The sequence below is a fragment of the Hermetia illucens genome, chromosome 4 (genome assembly GCF_905115235.1).
Source record: "Hermetia illucens chromosome 4, iHerIll2.2.curated.20191125, whole genome shotgun sequence".
Lineage (NCBI taxonomy): Eukaryota > Metazoa > Arthropoda > Insecta > Diptera > Stratiomyidae > Hermetia > Hermetia illucens.
In genome coordinates this window covers 70627684-70638804 of record NC_051852.1, presented here as the reverse complement: position 1 = coordinate 70638804, position 11121 = coordinate 70627684, and positions in this window count along the sequence as shown.

Below are 11121 nucleotides of genomic sequence, written 5' to 3'. Positions count from 1 at the left end.
CCTCGCTTTGGCGTCCCTGCAGTGGTCATCACTGACCAGGGAATGCAATTTGAGTCCACCCTTTTCTCGGAGTTAAGCAAACTCCTAGGGTTTAAACGCCAGCGGACTACTGCATACCACCCGCAATCCAATGGGATGCTGGAACGTTGGCACCGGACGCTGAAAGCCGCCATTATGGCACACGACGATCCGTCCTGGACCCAAGTCTTGCCTCTCGTCCTACTCGGCCTACGTACAACCCGCCGAGAGGAATTTGTTGCCAGCCCCGCGGAGCTGGTATACGGGGAGAACCCGAAACTTGCAAGTGATCCGGTCTTCGACAAGAGATCGGGTCTCACAGAATCGGGGTTGGTGCGTCTGCTGAGAGACAATCTCCGACGCATCAAGGCCACTCCTCCCACCCAACACTCGTCCGCACCTGTCTGTGCGCCCAAGGAACTGGACACGTACGCACGTCCTGGTCAGGACGGATGCCGTCCGGAAACCGCTGCAGCCTCCTTACGAAGGCCCGTACCGCGTTCTTGAGAGGGGAGAACATTTCTTCCAGCTCGAGATCGGGGTACACAAAAAGGCGGTCTCCCTGTCCAGACTGAAGCTCGTGTGCAACCCTAAACAACGGCGCCTTCGCTTCAAGGACTGATGGGGAACACAGTTCCGGGATCAGTCGCTGAAACCCGTCGGTTTCATCTGGGGTGAAGTGATGTGGCGCGGCAGGATTCGCGACATTTGAAATTTATTTCGAATGTCGCGAATACCAGCGGACAGATGACGTCACCGGCGCTCTATTCAGTTCAGAACTCGCTACAAGAGTGAAGAACAGAGTAGGTGAGAAAAACGTCAGATAGGAAAAACAATAGTTGGTTGACAGTCACGGTGAAAGGAAAGATTTTCGTGCAGAAAGAAAACAGTTACATACGGAAATCTGTATTATTTCTAATATCTCAGAGTTATAATAAGAGTAATTTCTTGAAATTGTGTATTGAACTTTCCAACATACGAAAAATATGTCAAAAACCTTTTTCGAATAATGAAAGAATAAAAGGTTAAATACAAGCTCCTAAATTGGACTGAGAACGCTTATAGGAGAATCCATCGAGAACTCCCCGCAATATCGAGCACGTATGCAGAATGATGTACTTCTGCATGGTTTGAACCAGACTATGCGAAAGTCCCAGGACATCAATGGAAACCGTGAGGGACTTAGGTACAATACCTGTAGCTGACAATATTGCGGGAACCACAACCACCCGCTCAAGACGCCAAATTTCTTTGATTTCCCGAGCCAATGGTTCATAGTTCACTTTCTTCTCCACGTATTTCCGTTCAATATTGTTACTATGGGCGAAAGCAACATCAATAAAATACGTGGAGGGACCTGTCTTGTCAACTAACAGTACGTCAGGTTTGTTGTGTGGAAGCAGAACTATCAAGTACTGCTTGCGGCTCATATCGGTAAACCAGACATGTTCCCCTGATCAGCCCATGCTTGTATGCAAGGTTTTGATGGATAACCTTACATAGAGCGTTATACCTAGTGATGTATTGCACCGGGGCCATAACAGTACAGCCAGAAATGAGATGGTCCAACATCTCTAACGCCGAACCACATATTCTGCACTGATCGTTTTCCACCTGTTCTTTCAGGATAAGCTTTTTATAAGCTCGGGTGGCGACCACGCCATTCTGAATGGCACAAATCAACCCCTCCGTCTCAGCAAAGAGGTCCCCAGCACACAGCCATCTGTTCGATAAATGGCTGCCAAAGACAATTCATGTGTTTACCGTGCATTGCATTCGACTTCCATTTATCGATCCGCTCTTGGTCCGACTTCACTCCACTCAGAGGGTTGAAAGATCGATCCTTCAAGTTAAGCGGAGGCAGCCCACAGTCTGCCTTACAGACAGCCGTATGCAGTGGACTTGCCTGGTTTTTGCTGTAAAAATAAGCGCGCGCGAGTCGACTTGGCGATGATGTTGTGCCGTCACGTCAACCACGCCCCTACCTCCGATGTCACGAGGCAGGTTCATCCGCTTCACGGTAGACTTTAGATGATGTATTCGGAATTTGAACATAGTTATACGTATCCGCCACTGGAAGTTTTTCAGATCGATCTTTGTCCACGGCAATATTCCGAATGCATAAGCCAGTGAAGGGATATCGAATACATTCAACGCGCTTATTTTGTTCTTCCCGGAGAGATGCGATTTCAGCACCAGCCTTACACATCGCAGGAATTCGAACAGCAGAGCATCATCCAGATCAACAACTCGAGCATGGGTTCCTTGCAGAATTCCTAGGTACTTGTAGAAGTCTGTCTCGGTCATAGCTTCGATGTGGAGGTCACCAATGCTATGTCCGGCATGCGGCTCGTGATGACCTTTGCCAATGGGTTGGATTCGACACTTGTCTAATCCAAACTCCGTTCGAATATCACGCCTGAACATATCTATTATTCGCAACAGACTTCTAAGATGGTTGTCAGTACCAGCATACAGCTTGATGTCATCTAAGTACATCAAGTGTGTCAGTTCGCTCTTAGCACGTAGGCCAAACTTTACTACAAAACCGTGCCCTCTAGCATCATTCAGTAGCCATTAAAGGGGTTCAGCGCCATACAAAACCAAAGAGGACTCAATGAATTCCCCTGCAAGATGCACCTTCGTACACGGATGGTCTCTGAGGTATTAGCACCCTCAGATGTACGCACTGATAAGGTGGTATGCCACCCTTCCATGACTGCCAACAAAAACTTATTAGTTTCGGATAAATGGGATACAGATGTAGGATATCGATATTGACAGCAAAGACGCGGCAAGCCCATCGAACCCACGAGTGACCGCCCCCGCCGTGCGCGTTCCTCCGTTTTGGCGGCGGAACCCGGAGCTGTGGTTCGTGCATTTGGAAGCACAGTTCCAGATGTCTGGAATCACGACGGACGCGACCCGCTTCAATTACGCGGTGGTCGGTCTGGACGAGAAGTCCGTTCTGCTGGTGTCCGACGTGGTGCGTGTCGGTAAGTGAGTCGGCAAAACTGGATCACTTACTGGCGGGGTTAAAAGTGGGTGATCGAACTCCCAGCCAATAATTGCGCGAAATGAGGCAATTGGGTGGGAGCAAGATCGACGATGACCTGATGAAGTCGGTTTGGGTGCGTCGGCTCCCGGAGGGCACCTAGGCGGTCCTCGCGTGCGTCTCCGGTTTCTTGGAGGCACTGGTAGCTGCGGCCGACAAGGTGCACGAAGTGCACGTACGGCCGATCATAGCGGCCGTTCAACAACCATCGGACGGTCTGCCATCCGAAAAGGGCGATCGAGTAGCAGGTCGTCAGGACAGCCGGTCTTGGAGGTACTGGTTTCTTGGAGGCACTGGTAGCTGCGGCCGACAAGGTGCACGAAGTGCACGTACGGCCGATCATAGCGGCCGTTCAACAACCATCGGACGGTCTGCCATCCGAAAAGGGCGATCGGGTAGCAGGTCGTCAGGACAGCCTATGGACCGAGGCGTTTCGTGGTACCATCATAGATTCGGCGATAAAGCCACCAGATGTACGCTCCCTTGTAAATTCGCGCCTACCGCAAAATACTGGTTCCGCGGGAGGTCCTAGCGACGGCCACCCAGAACGCAGCGCCACGTCGCCTAACGGTTTTTGACCCCATCAGCAGGCGCGACTACCCCGTGGATACTGGTGCGGAGGTTTCGGTTCTTCCAGTACCCCGGCACCAGCGACTATTTCCACAACCACTGAAACTGGCGGCAGCAAATTCCTCCGGGTATAAGCAAGTGGACGTGAATCTTGGCTTGCTAAGGACATTTTCTTGACGTTTCATCCTGGCGGATGTTAGCTCTCCCATACTAAGTGCAGATTTCTTGTGTCACTATAGGTTGCTGGTAGACTTGCAAAACAAGCCTCTTATAGATCCCACGGCCAACATTAATTCGTCGGGCCAAATGGTATCTCACCCAGAAAATAATCTTTCCGTTCTGTTAGAAGACATAACCGACTCTCGTGTTCCGGCACTTCTCCAAAAGTTCAGCCAGATTACTACCGAGTGTAGTCTCTCGAAACCAGTGAAGCACAATGTGCAGCACCACATAAATACTACTGGTTCCCCGATTTTCTCGAAGGTGCGTCCTTTATCACCCCAGAAACTGGCTATGGCGCGGAAAGAATTTGAACAACTTGTTCAACAGGGTATCTGCAGGCCCTCAAACAGCTGTTGGTCTTCCCCTTTACATATGGTCCCTAAGCCAAATGGCGAATGGCATTCCTGACCGATATCCGATTCCACTCATCCACGACTTTGCGCATCACCTCGCGAATTGCCGCATCTTTTCGACCTTGGACTTAGCCAAGGCATACCACCAAATCCCAGTAGCTCCTGAAGACATTCCAAAGACGGCAATATGCACACCCTTTGGACTCTTCGAGTTCACCCGAATGACTTTCGGATTGTGCAATGCGGCGCAAACCTTTCAAAGGTTCATTCACTCAGTCCTGCGAAACCTCGATTTCTGTTTCGTCTATTTGGATGATGTTTTGGTCGCTTCTTCCACTGAGTCTGAGCACTTAGCCCATCTCGAGTGCATTTTCCAACGTCTCCTTGAAGCCGGCTTAGTCCTAAACGTTAATAAATACAAATTCCTTCAAATACAGGTAACATTCCTAGGCCACTCCATTTCCCCTGAACTAATACAGACCGACCCAGACAAGGTGCAAGCGATTACAAGCTTCCCGCGTCCGAAGGCAGTGAAGGAGTTGGGGAGACTCTTGGGTATGCTAAACTTCTATCGTCGTTTCCTGCCCAAGGCCGCCCATCACCAGTCCATTTTGAACGCGTACTTGTCTGGCCCCAAAACACAGATCGAGTGGTCTGAAGAGGCTTTCCGCGCATTTGGCAAATCCCGTCAACAACTGGCCGACGCTACACTCTTGGCATTTCCTCAGCAAGATGCACCCCTAACCGTTTTTGATTATGCCTCTGACATCGCAATAGGTGCGGCTCTTCACCAAAAGGTGAACCAGGTCTTGCAACCGTTGAGCTTCTTCTCTAAACAGTTGAACCCCGCTCAACGGAACTACAGTACCTACGATCGCGAACTGCCCGCCGCGTACTTGAGCCTCAAATACTTTCGCTTCTCCCTAGAAGGCAGGCCGTTCACAGTGTTCACGGACCATAAGCAATCCAATGGGATGCTAGAACGTTGACACCGGACTCTGAAAGCCGCCATTATGGCACGCGACGATTCGTCCTGGGCTCAAGTCTTGCCTCTCGTCCTACTCGGCCTAACCTACAACCCTACAACCCGCCGAGAGGAATTTGTTGCCAGCCCCGCGGAGCTGGTATACGGGGAGAACCCGAAACTTGCAAGTGATCCGGTCTTCGACAAGAGATCGGGTCTCACAGAGTCGGTGTTGGTGCTTCTGCTGAGGGACAATCTGCGACGCATCAAGGCAACACCTCCCAGCCAACATTCGTCCGCACTTGTCTTTGCGCCCAAGGAGCTGGACACGTGCACGCACATGATCCACATCCGAGAATTCTACACACGCTCTTTGGAATTCATCGGGAACCTCAGCGGAAACCTCAGCTGGACGGTGGAGAAGAGTGCTTCGGCGAGTACTGAAACTGTTACCTGCAATGCGGCGTGGTGTTGTTGATGCCGCCGCCTCTGCCCCCATCAACTCTCAGTCACCAGTTTCCCCCATGACCTCAAGTCGAACACGCTCCCTAATGGTGGGGGAATTGTGTCGTTATTATTATTATTTTCTGAGTTATCACAATCTCGGCAGATGCCGGATTTTAACTAATACTAGCACCAAGTGCCAAGCATTTAGGCTCGGATGATCCTACCCACTTAAAAACTAAAGGGGGGCTGGTGGTGGTGACCGATGGTTAACGGGAGAATCCGACGTCCACCCGCTCGAGACGCCAAAATTCTTTGATTTCCCGAGCCAATGGCTCATAGTTCACTTTCTTCTTCACGTATTTCCGATCAATGTTGCTATTATGGGGGATAGCAACATCAATAATATACGCGGAGCGACCTGTCTTGTCAGCTAACAGTATGTCAGGCTTGTTGTGTGGAGTATGGCGATCAGTCAGAACTTCCAATACATGCTGCAAGCAGAACTATCAAGTACTGCTTGCGGCTCATATCGGTAAACCGAACATGATCCCGTGATCAGCCCATGCTTGTATGCAAGGTTTTGATGGATAAACTTACATACGGCATTATGCCTGGTGTTGTATTGCACCGGTGCCATAACAGTACAGCCAGAAATGAGATGGTCCAACGTCTCTAACGCCGAACCACATATTCTGCACTGGTCGTTCTCCACCTGTTCTTTCATGATAAGCTTTTTATAAGCTCGGGTGGCGACCACGCCGTCCTGAATGGCACACATGAACCCATCCGGCAAAGAGCTCACCAACACACAGCCATCTGTTCGACAAATGGCTGCCAAAGACAATTCACGTATTTACCGTGCATTGCATTCGACTTCCATTCATGGATTCGCTCTTGGTCCGACTTCACCCCAAGCAGAGGGTTGAAAAATCGATCGTTCAAGTTAAGTGGAGTCAGCCCACAGTCTGCCTTACAGACAGCCGCATGCAAGGGACTCGCCTGCTTTTTGCTGTAAAAGTAAGCACGCAGCGAGTCGACTTGGCGATGATGTTGTGCCGCCACGTCAACCACGCCCCTACCTCCGATGTTACGAGGCAGGTTCATCCGCTTTACGGCAGACTTTGGATGATGCATTCGGAATGTGGATATAGTTGTCCGTATCCGCCGCTGGACTTTTTCCAAATCGGTCTTCATCCACGTCGCAGGAATTCGGACAGCAGAGCATCTTTCAGATCACCAACTCGAGCATGGGTTCCTTGCAGAATTCCTAGGTACTTGTAGAAGTCTGTCTCGGTCATAGCTTCGATGTGGAGGTCACCAACGCTATGTCCGGCATGCGGTTCGTAATGACCTTTACGGATGGCTCGGATTCGACACTTGTCTAATCCAAACTCCATCCGAATATCACGACTGAACATGTCTATTATTCGCAACAGACTTCTAAGTTGGTTGTCAGTGCCAGCATACCCGCGCCAGGTTGGAGCAGTATATGGGATACCCACTAAAACCACCCCCACTATTCCGCCCCTCCGGGCGGGACCACCGTGAAGTATTATTTCGCAGGGGAGGCTCTGGTTGGCTATACCAGCTCGTCCATGTAGCGTCTCCGTCGCGCTGCCTTCCGAGCTCGATCCAATTCCAGGAGTTTTGTCTGCACTACGGCTACTGCCTCATTTACCACTAGGTTGGAGGCTCGATATCCGCCCCCAAGATGCCGTTCAACCTCCTTTTCTGCTGCAGAAATCTGGGACAATGGAACATAACGTGCTCCGGATCCTCGGGTGTAGCACCGCATTCAGGACAGTTGGGAGACTCGTCCAACTCGAAGCGATGCAAGTACTTCCTACAGCCACCGTGTCCCGTAAGGAACTTTGTCAGGTGGTATTTTAATTCTCCGTGCTTTCGGTCGACCCATTTCTCGATACACGGGATCAATGTATGGGTCCACCGGCCCTTGTCGGAGTTATCCCACCGTGGTTGCCACTTGCCACACAATTCTCTCCTGATGGTTTTTCGGAAATCCGCATTCCGGATTTGCCTTCCTTTTTTCGTAAAGCCAGTGTGCCTTGCTCGCTAGAAGATCTATAGGGATCATTCCCGCGATGACACACATTGCCTCCGTCGACACCGTCCTAAATGCGCTGCACACCCTTAGCGCAATTGGCCGGTATGCCGAACTTATCCTCCTCCGGTTTACAGCGTGGTTAAACGCTCCCGCCCAGACAGGGGCCGCGTATAACTGGATCGACTTCACCACTCCCGCCATGAGTAGCCTGCGACTATACTTCGGCTCTCCCACGTTAGGCATCATCCTTGAAAGGGATGAGATAGGATTTGCTGCCTTCTCCCGCGCATAATCCAAGTGTCCCTTGAAACTGAGCCTGGCATAGATCATCATCCCTAGGTATTTGACAATTGGTTTTGAGACGACCTCACAATTATCAACCCGGATATTAACCGTGTTGTTCTTCCTGCGGTTGGTAATGAGGACAGCCTCCGTCTTTTCGTCCGCCAGGTCTAGCTTGGCCATTCGTAACCATGACTTGATGGTCTGAGTGGCTTCATTTACATAAAGCTCCACATCCTCGAGATGCTTTGCAACCGTAGAACAGGCTCGCCGAAACCCGTATTGCCGCTCTGAAAGACCACCCGCAAGCTCGATGAACGGGAGCAACCTGTTGTATATCACCCTCTCCAACATCTTCCCCATGGTGTCTAAGAGACAAATAGGGCGATATGAAGAGGGCACGCCGGGTGGTTTTTGGGGCTTCGGTAGCAACACCAGCTCCTGCCTCTTCCACTGGGCGGGAAATATTCCTTCCCCCATGCACGATTCGAATGTGCTTGCGAACTATCTTAGTCTGCCCTTGACCGCCACCTTCAGAGCCTTGTTCAGAATTCCGTCCAATCCCGGAGCTTTGCTATCCCCAGTACGTCCGCAGATTTCCCAAAGTTCCTCTTCGGTAACACCAGGGATCGAGAAGATGTCCTGCTGAGTTGCCAGTTGGGGTCCTCTTTCATTCTGCTTCTGCTGCGGGAAAAGAGTTGTAATTATTTGCAACAAGAGCCGTGGGCATGTCACTTGAGGTGATTTTTGGCTGCGGATCTTGTTCATCACAACTTCGTATTAGCCTCCATGCAGAATTTCTGGTAGCATTCTCGCTTGCTTCTCCATATGGCCTTCTTAAGGTTGCTTCGCAGATCCCTGTATTCCTCCTCACGCTCCTGGTGCTCCGGCCTTCCCCTTGTCCTGTGGGAAAGTCTCCTCGCTCGGATACAAGAGGATCTCAAGGCGGCGATCTCCTTGTTCCACCAGTAGTTTGGCAAACGTCGTCGTGGCATCGTAACGTCGCATGTTTCGGTTACACGCTGAGACAGCTGTGTGAACCTTTCTACCGCTGTTCCATCCGGATCATGGGCTCCGTCCAATGCCGCCAGGAATGTCTCCTCCCCGAAGGCTTCGATAGACCAGCCAACCGCCTTAGCCTTTCCACCTCCAGAGCGTCGTTGACTGCTTCCCCGGTTCCCAATGCGGAGGAGATGGCCTGGTGGAAACTGTGGGTGTAGTGCTCACTCACTTACCAAGCCATCTCCCTCACCAGTGAAGTGCTAACAAATGTCTGGTCAACGATCAAACCCGACCCTCTACCTCGAAAGGTGGGCACGCATCCAACGTTGGCCAGCACGATGTCCAGCTCCGCAAAATAATCCAACAGAATTTGACCTCTGGTGTTCGTCGATCGGCTTCCCCACTCCAGGGCCCATGCGTTGAAATCACCCGCAACATCTCCTTATATTGTGCTAAGGTCGCGCCCGGAAGGCGCCAGGTCCTGATGGCATCCCGGCGGAAGTTTACAAACTGGTGTTCCGCCAACGACCAGAATTGCTGCTTGAAGTGTTCAACGCGTGTTTGAAGGAGGGTATTTTTCCTTGTCGCTGGAAAGTAGTCAGACTCGCGTTGATCAGTAAGGGTAAAGGAGACCCGGAGCTCCCGTCTGCATACCGACCGCTGTGTATGCTTGACACGGCCGGAAAAGTGCTCCAGAAGCTCATCCGCAAGGCAGTTCGGGTTTAGAACAGGGAAATCTACAGTGGATGGTGTTATGGAGGTCGTAGATGCGTTTAATCGAGCCGGGGCACACAGCCGCCGATCTTGACGGATAGTGCTCCTCATAATGCTTGATGTCAGAAATGCCTTCAATTCCGTAAGATGGGCAGATATGCTAGGCACACTAGGCACACACACACAACTCCTTTCACGTGCCAAGCTATCTCTTGCGGATATTGAGGGATTATCTGAAAGACCGCTCCCTGCTCTATGAGACGCTAGAGGGCCAGAGGAGGATGGAAATCACGTCGGGAGTAGCACAGGGATCCATCCTAGGGCCGGAACTCTGGAACGCTTCCTACGATAGTCTGCTGAGACTCGATATGCCCGAAGAGTCGCGCCTGGTCGGTTATGCAGACGACGTTGCGGCACTTGTTGCCGGACGCACTCTTGAACAGGCGCAAAACAGACTTGGCATATTCATGCGATGGGTAAGCGGATGGATGACTACTCACGGTTTCAACTTTGCGCTGGAAAAAACCGAAGTAGTCATCCTGACCAGAAGGAGAATCCCGACCCTGCGTCCCATATCGATCGGCAAGTTGACTGTAGAGCAAAAACCAGCAATTAAATACCTTGGTTTAATGCTCGACTCGAAGATGAGCTTCTTCGAGCAAATCAAAGCAGCAGCGGACAGGGCTGCAGCTAGAGTCGCGGCATTGAGTCGGCTAATGGCGAATGTCGAGGGCCCTATATCAACTAGGAGACGACTCATGGGAACAACGCAGTCCGTTCTTCTCTATAGTGCGGAGGTATGGGCTGATGCCCTTGACAAGGAGGTGCATCGTAAAACAACAGCCTTCCTCCCCCCCCTCCCGTTGGTGAAAGGAATTCCCTGACTTGAAGGCTCCCAAAGCCGGTAGAGCGGGAGGGCTAGCCCGAAGTAATGTGTCAAACGGTTCCAGGCTAGTTCTCTGATGACAGGGAGGTGTTGGTAGTCCGCCAGTGTGCTGTTGCGGGAGTCCAACACTCCAAAAACACTCCAAACAAAAAAAAAGGTCGCGCTAGCAGAAGCGTTTGGTAATAAATTAAATTCGTATATTTAAAACACACAAATTTAACTTTATTCAACTTTATCTTTAAAAACTTTTTCAATAAGATGCGCGTACAGTACTTGATCACTTTCTGAATTTGGGTATTCCTAATTGGATCTTTGCACATTCGTGTGAACGCCGCCGCGGTTGGAAACAGAAGAGACCGACTTATTTCCATGCGGTCCTTACTGTCCCAACCAACGGCATTTTTCCACCGCTAATTCTCCACTCCCCCGGTGCGTTCCGAAAATGAGCGAGTGGAGAGTTCCGCGCCATCTACCCGCCCGCATCCGCAACATTCGAAATAAATTTCGGATGCTGCAGATCCTGCCGCGCCACATCACTCCGCC